A 17,281-nucleotide genomic window follows, 5' to 3' on the forward strand; every position below is an offset into this window, starting at 1 on the left:
AGGAGGAAAGAAATCATAAAGATCAGGACAGAAATAAATGAAATAGAAAGAATAGAGATGATCAATGAAACCCAAAATTAGTTCTTTGAAAAGACCAACAAAATTGATAAACCTTTAGCCAGACTAATCAAGAAAAAAAGGGAGAGGGCTCAAATCAATAAAAATGGAAATGAAAAAGGAGAATTTACAACTGAAATACAAAGGCTCATAAGAGACAGAAATATGAAGGATCATAAGATACTATTATAAGCAACTATATGCCAATAAAATGGACAACCTAGAAGAAATGGACAGATTCTTACAAAGGTACAACCTACCAAGACTAAACCAGGAAGAAATTGAAAATATGAAGAGACCAATCACAAGTACCAAAATTGAAAATGTGATTAAAAACCTCCCAAAAAACAAAAGTCCAGGACCTGATGGCTACACAGTGAATTCTATCAAATATTCAGATAAGTGTTAAAACCTATTCTTCTGAAACTCTTTCAAAAAATAGTGGAGAAAAGAACACTCCGAAGCTCATTCTATGAGGCCACCATTACCTTGATACCAAAACCAGACAAGGACAGCACACAAAAAAAGAAAATTATAGGCCAGTATCATTGATGAACAAATATGCAAAAATCCTCAACAAAATACTAGCAAACTGAATCCAAATATATATTAAAAGGGTCATATACCATAATCAAGTAGGATTTCTCCCAGGGATGCAAGGATTCTTCAATACCCATAAATTTATCAATGTGATACACCACATCAACAAACTGAAGAATAAAAACCACATGATCATCTCAAAAAAATGCAGAAACGGCTTTTGACAAAATTCAAATAAAATTTCTGATAAAAACTCTCCAGAGAATGAGGATAAAGGGAACCTACCTCAACACAATTAAAACCTTATATGAAAAACCTACAGCTACCATCATTCTCAGTGGTGAGAAACTAAAAACATTTCTACTAAGATCAGCAACAAGGCAGGGATATCCACTTTCACTGCTATTATTCAACATAGTTTTGGAAGTCCTAGCCACAGCAATCAGAGAAAAAAAGGAAATAAAAGGAATCCAAGTTGGAAAAGAAGAAGTAAAACTAGAAGTAAAACTATCACTGTTTGCGGATGACATACTATACTTAGAAAATCCTAAAGACAGCACCAGAAACTGTTAGAGCTCATCAATGAATTTGCAAAGTTGCAAGACACAAAATGAATACACAAAAATAAACTGCATTTCTATCTACTAATAATGACAGATAAGAATGAGAAATTAGAGAAACCATCCCATTTACAGATCAACATATCTAAGGACATACTCATGTAGCAGATGTAGCAATGCAGCTCTGTGGGAAAGGAGGGATAATTCAATGGTCCTAATATCATCAATTGGGAAAGAACTAAACTGAATCTTTACCTCACATCATATGCAGAATCAGAATCAATTCAAGACAGACTAGTGATGTTAATGTGAAAGGCAAAGTTTAAAACTTTTAAAAGAAACTATAGCATAGCAGAAAACTACTGTTTTGTGTCCTCCCACAATGGAAAGACTTAAACAAGCATACTAATAAAACAAACAAAAAAGATCTACTTTGACTATGTGGCAACTGAGAACTTCTGTTTATCATAAAATATCATAAAGAAACCAAAAGACAAGCCACAGACTGGGAGGTAATTACAAAACATAAAACTGATTAAAAATTAATATTTAAACTATATTAAGAACTACAACAAATTTTAAAAACACAACACAGTAGGCAAATGGGCAAAAATCCTAAATATTAGTTTTATAAACAAGGAAACTTGTTCAGCCAGTAAGTATTTTAAAAGATGTAGAATTTCATTATTCACCAGAGAAATACAAGTTAAGAGCACATGAGATAATGTTTTTGAAGTCACTAGAATGGTAAAAAATAAAAATTTTGACAGTGCCATATATATTGGCAAAAAAAATGGTAAAACAGTGGTGGCTCTTTCACAGTTATTAGCTGTTTAAATTGGTAAAATCCTGCTGGTAGGTGTTAAAATTGGTAAAAGTGTTGGAAAACAATTTGGCATTATTATGAAAAGTTGAACATTTTCATATCCTTCAATAAGCAATTCTAGACACATAACAAAAATTTGTGTTCTTGTGAGCCAAGTAGAAGCATTCTTGGGAGGGGGAGGGAGTAGGATGGACTGGGAATCTGGAATTAAGAGATGCAAACTATTGTCTTTGGAATGGATAAGCGATGAGATCCTGCTGTATAGCACTGGGAGCTATATCTAGTCACTTGTGATGGAGCATGATGGAGGATAATTTGAGGAAAATTATTATTATACATATGTGTGACTGGGTCACTTTGCTGTTCAGTAGAAAACTGACAAAACACTAAACCAACTATAATAGAAAAAATAAAAAATCATTATAAAAATAAGAGTAATAATAATAATAATAAAACCTAGAAACAACCCAAAGTTCCTTAACATTAGAGTGGACAAATAAATTACAATGAAGTTTAAAAAAAAAAGAAGCATTCTTCATAACAACAACAATAATGACAAAGAGTTTCCTTGTGGTGCAGCAAGTTAAAGATCTGACATTATCACTGAAGTGGCTTGGACTGCTGCCATGGCGTGGGTTCGATCCCCAGCCCAGGAGCTTCCACATTCTCTCGGCCCAGCAAGAAAAAAAATATTCAAATGTCCACTGGAAGAAAAATGGTTAAAGGAATTAGGCTAACACATAATGGAACATTAAACAGTAGTGAGAATGAATGAATTACAGCCTTAGGCAGCAACATGAATGGATCTTAGAAACATAACAGTAAATGAAAAAAAAAAAAACAGGAGTTCTGATTATTAACATCTTCCTTTCCCTAAGTCCTGCCTTAACATTCTACACGGAGGTCATCAAGAAATGCTTCCAACTCCTAATGACAAATGAATTCTTTTGGTGGTTATCATGATCCCATCTTTTTCTATGCACTTCTTCTGAAAATGCCACAATTCCAAGATTGAAAAAGAAATCCAGAAATATGAGGGTACTGTGGATCCTGAGTCCCAAAAGCTTATACAATCAACAAAAGTGAATGGAGCCCACTGAAGAACTGCTGACGTCCAAAGGGCAACCAAATGACAAGGCTATGAGTCTAATTGAAACACTTCTGCATTAGTGTATGGAAATATATCTGCTATATTTCTACACTCTGAATAAAGAACTTTATTTTATATGTGCTACAGCAAAATCCACACAGTCCAAAATTGTCTTCATGAATTATTTTGTTATAAATTTGAACATGCATTCTGAGATTTTTCCATTATTCTTTTGTGATAATTACATGTTTTTTGAAATGTATGAGGATTTGTAAATTAGACTTTTCTCTATAATAAAATACTATTTATGCAACCTTTAAAAAGATTTTAAACATAACAATTATTAAACTCAAAGAAATACATTTGTGGTAACACTATCTAAAAAACATAAACAAATTCAGAATAGCAGTTACTTCAAAGGTTGGGCAAAGATATTTCATGGGGTTACAGAGGTGCTCAAGGTAGCTCTTTAACTGTGTCTGTATGTCTTAGTTCTTAGGTCAAGTGGTTGGTTCCCAAATACTTTTTATTATTAACTTCCATATGTTACATATAATTTGGCATTAAAATGTTCAAATCACAGAATTTTTAAAAATGTAAAGAATTATAACAGGCATGGAAGTACATACAGGAAAAGTACAGATCACTAATTCATGAAATGTAGTGTTAGGAGAGTGTGTCTGTAGCTTGAGAAGGAAATGGTAAAGGCACAGCTCTCACACAGATGTAATTAGTCTTCCAAGAAAAAGACACTTCTTCTGTTGAACAGTAAATGAGGGACCTAAGGATAAGTGAAGACATGAATGCATTTGGAGGCAGATTAGAAGAAAATTGAGGGGTTTTATTAGTCAATTAGACAGAAAGGTAATATGCTGAGAATAAAGGCATAGGATAAGTTATTTGAAAAGAACTGTAAAATTCTGTGCAGGCTGGGAAACTGCCAACTAGGCAAAAGATTGTTCACTCTAACTGCTTAAAAACTGGGATTCCCACCCTTAAACTATATCTCCCTTTGTTCTATATAAAACAATCCTCAGACTTAAGAGTGCCTGCCTCCAGTCACCAGTACTGCAAATTTAAACTGCAAATGATAGAGAGCTTTCAAAAATGATACTACTTTGCCTAAGAGGGAAGATACATAGCAAACAAAATCATCTATTTCAATATATGATTAGTTTCCATATTTCATTTAATAGCAAAGTTGTGTGGCCCTTAAAATACATATAATGTACTAGTATATATATTCTTTTTTATGAGATAATTTTTTAATTGAAGTATAGTTGATGTACAATATTATATAAGAGGTGTAGAGTGTAGTGATTTGCAATTCTTAAAGGTTGTACTGCATTTATAGTTATTATAAAATATTGGCTATATTCCAAATATTGCACAATATATCTCTGTAGCTCATTTTACAGGTAATAGCATGAATTAATCCCTAACCTTATATTGCCCCCCCTCCCCTTTCCCCACTGGTAACCATCCACTAGATTATTCTCTATATATGTGAGTCCTCTTCTAGTTATATTCACTAGTTTGTATTTTTTAGATTCCACATATAAGTGGTATATTTATCACAGTATTTGTTTTTCTGACTTATTTCACTTAGCCTAATACCTTTCAAGTCCATCCATGTTGTAGCAAATAAAATTTCATTCTTTCTATGACTGAGTAGTATTCTATTGTACATTTGCACATCTTCTTTATCCATTTATCTGCTAATGCTTCCGTATCTATATAGTCCTTAATCTGTACATTACAGTAACACTAGGTGAAGTATTATTCCTATCTTATAGATGAGGACACTGTCCCCCCAAAAGTATTAAAAGTCTATAGCCATTATTTTTCATGACAACAGATTTCTCAGTCTGCATAGGTGTAATTAACTATCAGCATATATGGAGTTTAACTGTTAAATACAGTCTTAGTTTTTAAAAAAGTTGTTAACCACTTACTTTGTACCAGGAACTGTTCTAGACACTGGGGATATAAAGATGAGCAAGACACGATTCCTTCTTTCAAGGCGCTCATAGTCTAGTGAGGAGACAACCTATAAACAAACAAATTGTTTCAGTGTGACAGTTACTAAAACAGATGTGAAATGTCAAATAGCTGATCTGGGACACACAAATAGACATGGATAATCCAACCTACAGGAATTAGGAAAAGGTGCACAGAAAATGCAACCTTTGAATGAACTGTCTTGAAGTGCAATTCTTCAAGAGGGATTTATGGAAAGTAATGAAGCACTGACTATAAGGCTGATGCAAAGTGATGAGGCCAACAGGCAAACAGGGTAATCTAAACTGTATAGGGCTCTATGGGACAGTTCATATGGCATTCAAAGTATACCAAGAACAGTAGTTTAAAGCTTATCCTGAAGGTAACTGACAGACACTGATAGCTTTTAATAACAAGAACTGCATTTTAGAAGAATAACTTTGGCAGCAATGAGTCCAGATTTAAAATAATGAGTTTATCTGAACCAGAACACTAGTAGTGTGGTGAAAAAAGCTCAGCGTATATATGAGATCTCTGAGCAGATGATTACAGGATAGCTGAGGGTTGGAAAGAAGAAGCAATCTGAACTAAAATTTTCCACTTCACTCTCTGGGTGGATGATGGAGCCATAACTAGGATAGGGAACAGAAGACAAGGAGCAAATTGTGGGAAGACAATATGGCACAAAGTTTTCAAAAGCCAATTCTGCAGTCATACTACTTGGATTTATTTCCCTTCCAATTCTACCACTTAACAGCTGTGTAACCAAGTGTGGCAAAGAAAAAACAAAGTCTGAGTCTTAAAAAACTTTCAAGTGATCTAGTTACTCATCTAAATGAATTTAGGTCATAACCTATGTCCAGAAGATATGGCCAGTTATATGTAAGCTGGTTATGTTCAGTTCAACCCTTTACAAAGCCACAGAGCTGAATAGGGCTCATTATTATTCAACTGCAAATAACAGAGTGAGAGTCCTAAATGGAGATAATAAATACATTTCCAATCCTCCAAAGTTACAAACCTATCAAGGCCTCACTTACAAGGTGTATTTTTATTATTATTATTATTATTATTATTATTATTTTTGTCTTTTTGCCTTTTCTAGGGCTGCTCCTACAGCATATGGAGGTTCCCAGGCTAGGGTCGAATCGGAGCTGTTGCTGCCGACCTACACCAGAGCCACAGCAACGCAGGATCCGAGCTGCGTCTACAACCTACCACAGCTCACGGCAACACTGGAGCCTTAACCCACTGAGCAAGGGCAGGATCGAACCCGCAACCTCATGGTTCCTAGTCGGATTCGTTAACCACTGTGCCACGACGGGAACTGCACAAAGTATATCTTAATTGCCTGCTTACTTCAAGATGTCACTCTTAAGTCAGAAGCAAAATTAAAAAAAAAAATTGATCTTATGCATTTTGTATACTATGCAGAGCATTAAGGATTGGAAAAGCCAGCAAAATATCATCACCTATCTGTCTGGATCAATTAAAAAACATACTTATTGATTGCCTTGTCTGTAAAGTGAATATAGCAAGGACACAAAAAGTCCCCATTTCTATACTGGCAGTTTAGTTTTAACAGGAAACATCTCAATAACAAGATAGGATGGTGTATACCAGTTGCTAGAGAAGTTTAGTGCAATGAAGGTGGAAGGTGAAAAGTTAGAAAACCTCCATTTAGAGGACAGCGCAAAGCACAGAAATGAATGTGGCAAAGATTAAGATAGATGAACAAAGTTTCCCTCTGCCTAAAATATGCAAAATTCAGTAACTCTAAAGCAGAAAAAAAGTATTTCATAAAGGCAAAAACTACAAAATAAGGGATTTAATTTTAAACAATACAGGAATATTACTTGTATACAGAGATCATTTATGAAAATATATCATTGATCATTTCAATGAATTTATAAAATAGGACAGTAAACAAGAGTGTGAATTTATAAAATAGGACAGTAAACAAAGAGTGTGAATTTATAAATAGGACAATAAACAAGAGTTTGCCCAGGACCATCCAAGTTTTGAGCCCTGCTTCTTGGGAACCTCTCAGTCCTGGGCAGGCTGGGATCCTTTACTAAGGGTAAACTCAGTAAATAGTATAATGGCTCTGATTGCATAGGCAGCTTTTTTGATGTTATCTGAAAGATATTTTCCTAGTGGAATCCTGTTACAATAAAGCATAATTCTGTCAGATTTTTTAATTTCTATATGACCTAAATATCCAGAGAGGAAAAAAAAAATCAATTTCCTTTCAATAGGGACTATTCATCACTAGGCCTCAATCTCACACCACTGGGACTACACGTGGGCAGAGGGGAAAACCAAGGAGCAAAAACTTAGTCAATACCCAGTGCTTTTCAAACCTCAGATTTTTTTTTTGTTTTGTTTTTTTGGTCTTTTTAGGGCTGCACCTGAGGCATATGGAAGGTCCCAGGCTAGGGGTCAAATCAGAACTACAGCTGCCGGCCTACACCACAGCCACAGCAATGCCAGATCCTAGCCGCATCTGCGACCTATGTCACAGCTCACGGCAACGCCTGATCCTTAACCCACTGAGCGAGGCCAAGGATCAAACCCACATCCTCATGGATACCAGTAAGGTTCATTACCACTGAGCCACAACAGGAACTCCTCAGAATTTTTTACTTTTACCAAACTCCCCATATAATTACCCCTGTGGTCTCCTAAGGATCTGAAGACATTTCCAACTCCCTGAGTAGCTTCTGAACACTTAATCCAACTGCTGTTCCCCCACCCCACACCATCACCCTCACTCCAGGCTCCCTCCACATCTGTGCCAACAACTCCCTGGCCTGTGTCTTGCCCACTCTCATTCCCCTGATTAGCAAGGAGGACCCCCCACCCCCACCCCGGGCTTGAAGGCACCACTCTGCTTGCCATCTCCACCACTGCACTCTCTTCGGACTTGTCCACTTAAGCTCAGGGCCCTCATGCCCCCAACCTCTCCTTGTCCTAGTAGCACCCAGTAGCAACACTTTATGTCTGCACAGCACCTCAAAGTTTCAAACTTTCACATTCCTGTCTCAAGAAAATAGGCTATGTACAACCATCTCAAATTTTAACAATTCAACATGATTTTTAATTCCTATTCTATCTCCCATGGGGCTTTTCTTCCTCAACCACTATGTGTCTTCCTCTCCCTTAAAATAAACTTGGTACTAAGCATGCGATATACACTTCTTTTAATTGTCTGGGATAGAAGCTAGCTGATTTCTTTAAAAGTTTACTTGCCCATACTAATCTGTCCGTATAAATTTCACTGATTAATCTGCTTAAACGCAAAACAGGAACTTCACCCTCCTTGAAAATTTACTGGGTGCAAAGGAATAATAACAGTGACTTGAAGATCACCTGCAATATCCACCAGACAAAGGACAAATAAAGATGGGCATCCACAGGTACTTTTTATCTTCTGACTGAAGTCTCGGTGTTATTTTCATCCAAAAATGCCTGTCTAATCATAGTATCTAATAACCACAACTCTCTCTCCTCCATCTTTCTGTACTTTCAGTGAATCCAAACTTCTTTTTAGTGCACAATACATGCCACTTTATGGGAGAACACAGGAAGTGCTTTTAATGAGGAAAATGTATTTATCTTCAAAATGCCAAATATCCTAAGTCAGTATTAATATCCAACTCCTGCTATCTCCACCCAATTTCATATTTTCAACCAGAGGAGGTAAATATATTAATTTCCCCCAAGCCTTTTGGTTCTGTTTTCTCTCATCTTCCAATTTTTTTTTACCTCTTCTTTTCCAACAACACAATCTACCAGGGTCTAGTTTGAATTTGGATTTGATTTTCTGCTCTCACGTTTACTAAGAGGCAACATAATAGTGGTTAAGAGAGTAAATTCTGTAGCCAGACTGCCTAGGTTCAGATCCTGGTTCCACCACTAGCAAGCTCCTTTACCCTAGAGTGCCTCAGTTTTCCTATCTATAAAATAAGAAAGATAACAGTACTTACACTGGAGGGTTATTAGGAGAATAAATGAATGAGTTAATATTGACAAACTGCTAAGAAAACTATCTGGTACACAAATGCTTAATAAATAAATCGACATGACCTTGAACTAGTAACTTAACCTCTCTCTAAACAACAGATATCTTAGGAGAGGTTAATATTATATAAGCACTTTGTGAATTACAAAGTACTATATAAATGCTAAATTATTAAGCATATAACAAAAAACAATATTAAATATGAGACAATGAAAAGTAAACCATTTATAGAAAAATACATATAGCCTTGCTATATTTATTGTAATGTTATCAGTTAATTTTTCTCAATACTGAGGTTCATTTTTATTTTTTTATTTTTTGGTTGTGCCCCTGCCATGCAGAGGTTCCTGGGCCAGGGATCAAACTTAAGCACAGCAGGAACAATGGTGACTCCTTAACCCCTAGGCCACCAGGGAACTCCTGGGGTTCTTTCTAAAATGTAACGCTTAGGCCTTTTGAGACACTCACGCCACCTACTTTATTTTAAATAATTTCTGATGGAGAGTCTTATAAAAATAGACTACACATAATCCTGACCTAGTATTAAATCTTTAAAAATGAAGTACCCCCTCCTACTTTCCCAAGTGACCAAGTACCTTCACAACTTTCACCTCCTAAGATACACACCCTCCCCTCATTTATACCATCTTCTTTTTTACAGACTGTGTATTATTTTTTAAAAAAGACAAAACAAGAACAATTTAAAAAAAAGAAAAAAAAAATGCCTTGACCAATTAACTTCTTTGTCACCCCCCACTCACAGTTCCACCTGTGGAATCTGGTTGCCGTCCCCCTATCACTCTACTGACATATTTCCCATTCTCTTCCATGATCAAATATTTGCCGCTTCATACCCACTCCCTCTTGGACCCCCTACACTGTCAGACAAGATTTCACTTAAAAAACAGTGACTGGTGGAGTTCCCGTCATGGCGCAGTGGTTAACGAATCCGACTAGGAACCATGAGGTTGCGGGTTCGGTCCCTGCCCTTGCTCAGTGGGTTAATGATCCGGCGTTGCCGTGAGCTGTGGTGTAGGTTGCAGACGCGGCTCGGATCCCGCGTTGCTGTGGCTCTGGCGTAGGCCGGTGGCTACAGCTCCGATTCAACCCCTAGCCTGGGAACCTCCATATGCCGCAGGAGCGGCCCAAGAAATAGCAACAATAACAACAACAACAACAACAAAGACAAAAGACAAAAAAAAATAAATAAATAAATAAATAAATAAAATATTAAAAAAAAAAAAAAAAAAAACAGTGACTGGGTCTCCATGTTCTCCCTATGAAATCCTCAAGCCTCTAATCTTCCAGTAAAAGAAAATTAACTTACTATGGGGCAAAGAAGAGCTGATCAATAAACAACTAGACTATCAGGCACTTCTTTTAACACTTTTTCTGAATTAAATCACCTAGTGTATATATGTACATACACTAGGCATGTTTCTAAAACGCTAGGATTACGAAATTATCTAAGATACGTTCTTTGCCCTCAGTGAGTTTATAATTTAGCAGTGCAAACAGACAAGGAAATCAGCCACTTCAAGCTCACAGACAGGGATGTGCAGAGAATACTACAGAAGCACAGAAGAGAAGCGTCTAAATTAGATTTTGTGAGACAGGTGAAGAGGTGTCAGGAAAGGCTTGTGAGAGAATGGTAACAAGAATTGTGAGGATGCCTACTGAGAGGAATGAAGTACTGTGGAGACCTTCTGCATTCAGAGAATTGAGACCACCAATATGGGCAGCAAATACACAAGTAGTTTTGCTCAAAGAGTTGTGTGGAGAAAGAGTTGCAAGAGATGAAATCGTAAGGTAGAAGAGAAAAAAAAACTGCACCCATTAAGAAAGCCGGAGAGACGGTGCATTTTCAGCAGGGAAGGAACACACTTGTTTTGGAAAAACTGCTCTAACAGTGTTGTTATGAGAGTAACGCGAAAGTGGGCTAGACTAGAAATAGCCTGAAATAGAGAAAGAAGCAGAGATACCAGAATCTATGATAACTGGCGGATTATCAGATTCAGGAATAAATGAAAGGGAGGTTACTTTTTACCATCTCCAACATACTCTCTTTTCCAAGCTTCATAATTTCTTTTTTTCTTTTTCTTTTGTCTTTTCTAGGGCCGCACCCGCAGCATATGGAGCTTCCCAGGCTAGGGGTCTAATCAAAGCTGTAGCCGCTGGCCTATGCCAGAGCCACAGCAACGTGGGATCTGAGCTAGGCCAGGGATCAAACCCAAAACCTCATGGTTCCTAGCAGGATTCATTAACTACTGAGTCACAACAGGAACCCCCCAAGCTTCGTGATTTCTCATCTAAACCACAAACACATGGTAGCCCTGCCCCCCAGCCCAACTCTTACTCCCAATACCACATCCACCCTCATCCAGTGTCCAGTGAGCTTTCCAAAACAGGATGCATCCCAATAACTCTGTTTTGCACTCCAATGTTCTCTCATTTTAATTATAATCGATCTAAACTCATGTCCCCATGTGATCTGCAGCCCCTACCTCTCCTACTTCTCTCCTCTCCCTTTTCTCTCTCACAGGCATTCCTGCCACCCCAACCTGCTCAACTTGCACTGCAGAAGGACCTCTGTGCCTCTGTGCTTACTGCTTCATCTGATACTTCCTGGCTACCTTCTCAGTCTTAGGGCTCAACTCAAATGTGATCCATTCAGAAAGAATCTCCTGTCAGCCTAGACATAGCAAAAGCCTCACTCCTTCAACTACCACCTCACCCTTTTTACCTTTCCTAATAATTCCCAATTTTTAATATTTATTTATTTGATCCTCTTACTTCCATCTCCAACCCCACCCCACCCCTTACCTCCAAGTACAGGGACTCTGTCTTATTCTATTCCCAGAATCCAGGCTATAGCCTGAATGAGGCAAGGCTCACCCTCCCCAAACATTTACCGACGGACTGAGACAGAACTCAGTCAAGAGACAGATGCTGGAGGTAAAGGTATGCACAACATCCCATAAGCAGAGCTTAAGAATGAACTGAGCCACCTGCTGTGACAGGTGCTCTGTGGATGTACATGCAATCACCCAGGAGAGGTATACAGCCTACAATTAGCAGAAGGTCAGATAGCAGCCAGGGAACACCAATCCTGAAAGGCTGAATAGCAGACAAGGACTATATGCACAGGGTTGAAGAAAACCAAAAGAAAACTTGAAGAAAGAATTTCAAGGAGAACAGGATTAACTAACCTCACCAAGTGCCCCAGTAAGATCAATAAAAAGAGAAAACTGTTTACTGGACCGCATGCATGTTACCAGGCCTTTAACAAGAACATTTTTAATGGAGTGGCAGGACCAGAGGGCAGTGGCTTCAAAGATAAATAAACAGCCAGAAACCTCGATTCAGATGTTTGACTGTGAAGGAAAAGAGATAGAGGCATAAAGGGAGATGTACCTAGGTTTGTTTTTGAAGACAGAAGAGAATAGAACATGCTTTCAGGAAGGAAGAAGCTGACATTAACAGAAGGGACAATGATTACTAAGACAAGACCTCTGAGAAGACAGGAGATTGGTTGAAGTTTAACACAGAGGGCAAGAGACAATTACTCGTACACTGAGACTAGAAAGAGAAAAGAGTGGATGAGAATGCAGATATCTCTGAACTGTCCGGAAAGAAAGTGAAGGGAATTTTACCTGCCAATTCCCTCAGTGGAGGAGGTACTCTTTGAGGCACTGGGAATACAATGGTCAGTAAACACAGATAAATCTCCCTCTTTCAGCAGGGATGTGGTAGGTAAGGAATTTGAGGCAGGTAGGGCAGAGACTTGGGCCCAGGTGAGAAGCTGCACCAATCCTCACAGATGTATGGTTTTGTTTTTTTTTTTCCTCAACACATTTTTTATAGTTCAGGTTTAGAAGCAAAAACACGTTAGAGCTGGCTGTTTAGAGCATAGGTTACAGAAAAGAAAAAGGCATACCCTAGCTACCATCAAATTTGTCATTCAAATTCATTCTCTCTTGACATCTTCGTTCATTAAAATTATGCCAGAAAAAGTAAAATAATTGTTATTCTCCAGAAAAGCTCTTTGCCCAAAGCTCACCAATGACAAATATTTCCAATCCACTACCAGTTTTCCTTAACCTGGCTGCACCGGGAGGGGGCGGGGGGGGGGGGATGACGACGATGGACTCCCACAGACACATGTGTGCACCAGTGACAACCTACATGTTATTCCCACGCCCATCTATCTAATTTCTAACTATCCCTCAAGATTCAGTTCAAGCATACACAGCTATAACCAAGTTTTTCTTTATCTTTTCCACTACACCATAAATTTCTTTATTACTACTCATCTTTATAATTCCAGCCCCTAGCTCAGTGCTCAGCCCTTACTATACACACAAAAAATGTGTTAAATGAAGATTAACAATTAATACATTTAACCTATAGACTAGTTAGAATGTTTAGATTTTAAAAAAGAGTACTTTGGAGTTCCCGTCGTGGCACAGAGGAAACAAATCCGACTAGGAACCATGAGGTTGCAGGTTCAATCCTTGGCCTTGTTCAGTGGGTTAAGGATCCAGCATTGCCACGAGCTGTGGTGTAGGTTGCAGACGCGGCTCAGATCCAGCCTTGCTGTGACTGTGGTGTAGGCCAGCAGCTGTAGCTCTGGTTAGACCCCCCTAGTCTGGGAACCTCCATATGCTGCAGGTGCACCCCTAAAAAGACAAAAAGACAAATAAAATAAAATAAATAAAAATAGAGTACTTAAATAGCACAGAACTGAAAATTTAAAATATTATATAGAAAATCCTACACAGGTGGGGATGATAAACCACTACCCTTTCCTATCTTCGCTCTGATAATTCTGAGCATCAGGTACAAGTCCACCTTTCAATGTGATTTTTTTCTCCACAGCCCACAATAATGGCTCAATACAAAAATGTCCAAAACAAAGGTAAAGGATATGTTACTCAAAATATTAATTTGTCTTATTAAATACTCAAATGTCCAAAAGTATATGAACAACAGAAAAAAAACACATTAAACTTGGACACTTTCGGTCCCTAACTAAATATTCAAAATCATTTAGAAGTCATAAGCTAATTCCCAAACTATACATTAATCAGATTCTAAAAGTCTGAAGGAAAGATGACAGCTTAGAAGACAGTATAAATTTTCCCATCAGAAATGTTATAAATGGTGGTATAACACCAAGACCAAGCCACAAAATCCTACCAGACCCATAAGAGTCAAACCACTTGTAGTGTCCACAGAAATGTTTCAGAACTTCCACAAATACGTATTTGTGTGCATATGCAAAACTGAAAGCAAAATTCGAAAATAAATGGCTGACACTGAGAAAAAGTACCAAAAGCACTTTGCATGGTGCCTGACAACACACTGGAAACACTCAATAAGCTATAGCTGTCTTTTCTTTTCCCAGAAACTCTGATATCAAACTCTTGTGTTCTTCAAAATAGCTTTATTTTTCTCACTACATTCTAAACTTGTAAATTCCACCAGTACAGGACAAATCCTGGCCAATGACTACTGTATCCAATACACCCTCCTAAAAGCCTATCACAGGGGAATGTTTAATACTATTAAGATTATTACATATGAATAATTATTATCAATGATTTGAATCTCAAAAACAACTGAGTAAACACAGGCTTAAAACCAAATAGGCTAATTTAGTTTTTCAGTGCTCTTTTAAATGAAATTTAAAATTTACTTTTGGAGCTCCCGCTGTGGCACAGTGGATTAAGGATTCAGCATTGTCTCTGTGGAGGCAAGGGTTCAAGCCCCAGCCCAGGAATATCCATATGCCCTGGGTGCAGAAGGAAGGAAGGAAGGAAGGAAGGAAGGAAGGAAAGAAGGAAGGAAGAAGGAAAGAAGGAAAGAAAGAAAGAAAGAAAGAAAGAAAGAAAGAAAAGAAATTTTGATGAAATTATCATCAAGATGAAAAAAGTATACAACTTCACATAAGAAATACTCCTCTAATAAGAGTCACCAGCTTAGAAAACACTGCTCTAGGTAACAGTCTCACTCACTAAATGGCTGAGTAAGACAGGGCATCTACATTTCTCTGGGCCTTGGTAATCATATTAATAAAAAAATGGAGGACAGAACATATAGAGATTTTCTAGCTTAAAAATGCCTGACCTAAAATACTGCACAGTTCATGAAAACATGAAAGAGAAGCAACCATCCAGTCTTTGCACCAACTTAACTTGCAACTATTTTCATTTTTATACCATTATTTTCCTCCAGTACAGATTTATTTTACAAAGTTACAATCCTAACGTACAAATCATTTTATTTTCTACTCCTCATTCCCCATTTACAGTAAGAACTGCCAAACACAAACCTGATTGAGCTATCAGAGAACAACTTAATTTATGCTTGTAGTTTCAAAAACATAACTTTGGCAACAATTTTCTACAAGGCCACAAGATGGTGATGTTGCTCCATAAAATGCACCTTTTAAAAATATAATCAAATACCTTATACCAATTTTGCAAAAAATGAAATAGTTTCCCTCCACTAAGGAATATCGAAAATGTTTGTACTCCATTTGCTAGGAAACATTAATGAGAAAGAAAATATTTCAACAAATTTAGCAGCAACTATTCTAATTTTCAAGCTTAACAATTATAGCCCTTAAAAACAAATCAAAAACACAGGCCTCTGGCACAATTAGTGTGTCTTTTAATCACACTAATCTTTCCTTCTCTCCCTTCTCCATCCCCTTCTCTCCTCAGGTTATAATAATTTAAAAAAAAAAGAAATACATTTTTACTCATGCATTGACTAATTTTATTCTTCATTTAGGAAAATAATTCCTATTTCTCTGTTTTAAAAGAATTTTGATACTAAAATTTATTTCTATCAACAAAAGTAAACTACACCAAAATGAGAATGAAACCATTTATAATTTGCTATAACTTCTCAATTTTTTATAATACACAATATTATATTTATAGTGGCAAATTATCTAAATTTTTCAAGTAGAAAATGTTTGCATTTGGTAATTCCCCCCAAGCCTTAGTATCAGTGGAACACAGGTTTCCTAGTCTTGTGCTGAATAATGTCAATTAAGGAAAAGAATTCAAATAACAGCATCTCAAAACCTGAGCACCAAACTTATAGAATCCACTGAAGTTAAAATGAAAAAAGAACTGTGTTAATACTCCCTGGGCAGAAGGATAAGATGACACAGCATAACTATCTGGGACTGGCGACATTTAGATGGGGAGCCTAAGTGACGCAGAAACTCGGTCAATCTTAAACCTGGAATCTGAGTCAGGTCTCTGACTCCAAAAATAGTAAGAATCACAGTGACCATATATTTATTAGGCTCCTATTATTTGTCAGTCATGTTGCAAAAAAATAAAATAAAAAACTATCTCTAATGTTATCAATCACCCTTCAGAGTCCTTATTATTTCTAACAGGTAAGTAAAATGAGGTTTCAGGAATTTAAGTAAATTGCCCAGGGTCACAAAACTAGTGAAAGTAAGGATTTTGAACCCAAGTCTGGCCTCAAAGCCTACACTCTTTTCACTACAAAAACAGAAAATAGAAATGTTGAGCTAAATCCAAGCCTTAAAATAAGTAGCATGATGCATCAATCTGATGTTCCTATTCTCTTATTATCACTTAAGCAACTTCACGGTGAGGTGGTTTTGTGAGGCTTTTAAGCTAGTCATTGCAAATGCTTTTCCTGAAGGTTGAAAAAGAACGAATAATCTGAAACAGTGTGTGTAAAAACATAAGCACATTAACAATGAGGAGGTAAGCTGTTGGGACTGTGTTTAATAAATCATTTCCATGTATTCTGGGAAAAACATCCGGGGCAACATAACAGTCTTATTTTGCAAAGATCAAATTTCATGTCTAACTATGTCATGTAACATCTCACATTTCAAAATGACACAAATATTTTCATAAATAATCTGTCATTTGTCTCACAGTGTAGTATTTTAATAAAATAATACTTGCTTATCGGACTTTTACCTTCAAACTAAAAAAATCTTAAAGGTTTGGTATTTTTCAAATACATGGTATTTGCTGTTTCTCATGAAGCAGCAGAAAGCAGAGTCATGAAAGCTTACAGCTAAAGCTGAGAGGTGATCAAAAGGCTCACTCAGGGACACAAAGCTTCTTAATGTCAGGCCAAACCCAGGCCTGCTGCCCAGGGCAGTACTCTCCTGCCCT

At 37.1% G+C, this 17,281-nt stretch overlaps 1 protein-coding gene across 12 annotated transcripts in view; it reads right to left on the reverse strand.

The window, feature by feature from the left end:
* WWP1 (WW domain containing E3 ubiquitin protein ligase 1) overlaps nucleotides 1-17,281 on the reverse strand; it is a 139,243-nt gene that overhangs the window by 111,269 nt on the left and 10,693 nt on the right. For all 12 annotated transcript variants that reach the window (XM_013996633.2, XM_021089149.1, XM_013996632.2 and 9 more), the window contains one exon: nucleotides 5,029-5,123. The gene's annotated coding sequence lies outside the window, so the exon portion shown is untranslated. The remainder of the gene's footprint in view (nucleotides 1-5,028; nucleotides 5,124-17,281) is intronic.

The sequence above is a fragment of the Sus scrofa genome, chromosome 4 (genome assembly GCF_000003025.6).
Source record: "Sus scrofa isolate TJ Tabasco breed Duroc chromosome 4, Sscrofa11.1, whole genome shotgun sequence".
Classification (NCBI taxonomy): domain Eukaryota; kingdom Metazoa; phylum Chordata; class Mammalia; order Artiodactyla; family Suidae; genus Sus; species Sus scrofa.